The sequence below is a fragment of the Schistocerca serialis genome, chromosome 4 (assembly GCF_023864345.2).
Source record: "Schistocerca serialis cubense isolate TAMUIC-IGC-003099 chromosome 4, iqSchSeri2.2, whole genome shotgun sequence".
Lineage (NCBI taxonomy): Eukaryota > Metazoa > Arthropoda > Insecta > Orthoptera > Acrididae > Schistocerca > Schistocerca serialis.
The window spans coordinates 397572596-397575537 of record NC_064641.1 but is presented as its reverse complement, the minus strand read 5'-3'; the positions used below and the strand labels follow the sequence as shown (position 1 = coordinate 397575537).

At 45.5% G+C, this 2942-nt stretch overlaps 1 non-coding gene across 1 annotated transcript; it reads right to left on the bottom strand.

Moving 5' to 3' along the window:
- Positions 1-1631: 1631 nt before the first annotated feature.
- On the bottom strand, positions 1632-1708 carry Trnas-cga (transfer RNA serine (anticodon CGA)). Its single transcript has one exon. It is a non-coding gene; the product is annotated as a tRNA-Ser (tRNA).
- Between the last annotated feature and the right edge of the window lie 1234 nt (positions 1709-2942).

Here is a 2942-nt window from a genome sequence, read left to right as displayed (position 1 = left end):
CAATGATGATGCCCTTTGGGCCGGAGATAGATCTACGTCTGCATCTATATGTACATGGGTGCTCTTCAAATCACACTTAAGTGCATTGCAGAGAATTTATCGAAGCACCTTCACAATAATTCTCTATTATTCCAATCTCGAACACACGCGGGAAAAACACCTATATCTTTCCATGCGAGCTCTGATTTCCCTTATTTTATTATGATATTCGTTTCTCCCTATGTAGGTCTGCATCAACAAAGTATTTTCACATTCGGAGGAGAAAGTTGGAGATTGGAATTTCGTGAGAAGATTCCGACGCAACGAAAAACGCCTTTGTTTTACAGATGTCCACCCCAAATCCTGTATCATGTCAATGACACACTCTCCCCTATTTCGCGATAATACAAAACGTACCGCCCTTATTTGAACTTCCTCGATGCACTCCGTTAATCCTATCTGGTAAGGATCCCACACCGCGCAGAACTACTCCAAAAGATGATTGTCAAGCGAAATGTAGGCAGTCTCTCTAGGAGACCTGTTACATTTTCTAAGTGTTCTGCCAATAAAACGCAGTCTTTGGTCCGTCCTCCCCATAACATTTTCTATGTGTTCTTTCCAACTTCAATTGTTCGTAATGGTAATAGCTAGGTATTTAGTTGGATTTATTGACTTTAAATTTGACCGATTTATCGTGTAAGCGAAGTATGACTCCTTTTAGCACTCCTTTGGATGACCGCACATTTTTCATTATTTAGGATCAGTTGCCAATTTTCGCACCATACAGATATCTTTTCTAAATTGCTTTGCAATTTATTTTGATCTTCTTGCGACTTAGATACAAGATAGCATCTACAAACAACTAAAACGGCTGCTCAGATTGTCTCATCAATAGTATATATAGATAAAGAACGGCAGAGAGCCTATAACGCTACCTTGGGTAACGCCAGAAATTATTTCTGTTTTACTAGATGACTTTCCCTCAGTTACTAAGAATTGTGACCTCTCTGACAGGAAATTACGAAACTAGTCACACAACTGAGGCGATATCCCATAAGCACGCAATTTCACTGCTATCCGCTTGTGTGGTACAGTGTCAAAACTCTCCTGGAAATCCAGAAACACAGAATCAATTTGAAATCCCTTGTCAATAGCAATCAACACCTCGTGTGTATAAAGAGTTGGTTGTGCTTCACAAGAACGATATTTTCTAAATCGCTGTGGACTGCATGTCCCTTTCCATATTGCGTCAACGACTGCACTGTTTTCCACGTTCCCCCAACATGCTTTATATGCCCTCCACTGCTAGAGATGTCACCTGGCGTCTGTGAGTGGTTATCGCACGATGATATCGAACATATGTGGTGGTTTTATTAACGTGACTGGACCGTGTATAACGACCACAGATTTGTACAGACAGGATGAAAAACGACTCACGCCCGGTACTCACAGCTTTACTTCTGCCAGTACCTCGCCTCCTACCTTCCAAACTTTACAGAAGCTCTCCTGCGAACCTTGCAGAACTAGCACTCCTGAAAGAAAGGATACTGCGGAGACATGGCTTAGCCACAGCCTGGGGAATGTTTCCAGAATGAGATTTTCACTCTGCAGCGGAGTGTGCGCTGATATGAAACTTCCTGGCAGATTAAAACTGCGTGCCCGACCGAGACTCGAACTCGGGACCTTTGCCTTTCGCGGGCAAGTGCTCTACCAACTGAGCTACCGAAGCACGACTCACGCCCGGTACTCACAGCTTTACTTCTGCCAGTACCTCGTCTCCTACCTTCCAAACTTTACAGAAGCTCTCCTGCGAACCTTGCAGAACTAGCACTCCTGAAAGAAAGGATACTGCGGAGACATGGCTTAGCCACAGCCTGGGGAATGTTTCCAGAATGAGATTTTCACTCTGCAGCGGAGTGTGCGCTGATATGAAACTTCCTGGCAGTCTCGGTCGGGCACACAGTTTTAATCTGCCAGGAAGTTTCATATCAGCGCACACTCCGCTGCAGAGTGAAAATCTCATTCAGGATGAAAAAGTTTTGAGAAGATAAAAGAACACGAGGAAGACTAAAGCTAACCAATGTTTCTACATGCTCTTTAATTGTCAAATAATAATAATAATAAATGTGCGCTGACTAGAGCAGCCCGTGACGTAGTTACCGCCCCAGGCGGCTGCACAAGGCTGTCAGCAGGCGCCGTACTGCGGGTGGCGGCTGTCAGACGGTAGGGGCTGTCTCTTCTTCCGCCGCCGCCTCCCTCAGGTGCAGCAAACCGCGTCTCGTGGCAACCACAAAGGGAAGGCAGGCGCTGCCAGTGGCATCCGCGGGGCGGGGCGGCAGCCCGGCAGCTGGGATGCTCCACAACACATTCCGCCTCACAGCCGGCGCTATTGTTCTTGCCACTGCTATCTGTAGCTCGTGTAACTCGTCTTCTTGCACGTACACGAGCTGAATCAGACAAATAGGCCCAAACTTCCAGAGGATGGTTCTGACAGAAACATAAAGCTTCTTATACATTTGTCAGCTATCCATGATCTGAAACCGCCTCTACAGGCTAGTTACGTGTGTCAAGAGCCACGGATTGCATCAGTGGCAAGAGACGTGGAAAGCATCACAAGAAACGAAAGGTGGTTACTGTGTGGTGTCACAACCTCAAACTACTACAAAGCCATGGTTCGCGAAGACCTACTTGGAACGATCAATGACTGCCACCGTCATACGACTCCGCTTCACCCACGCTTCTTTTCCCCTCCATCTACATCTACAACAACATCGTATCAACATCATGTACAGTTCTCCTGCATGTGAATATGAGTTTGAATTGGAAGCTGATATCCCAAATTTGAGAGTGAAAGGTTGGACTATTTGAATACATTGCTGAGTATGGGATACAATCTAAATCCGTTAGCTTCTTCTCTCTGTCTGCTCTCTCCCCCTCTTTTTTTATTTTTATTTTTCGACCCT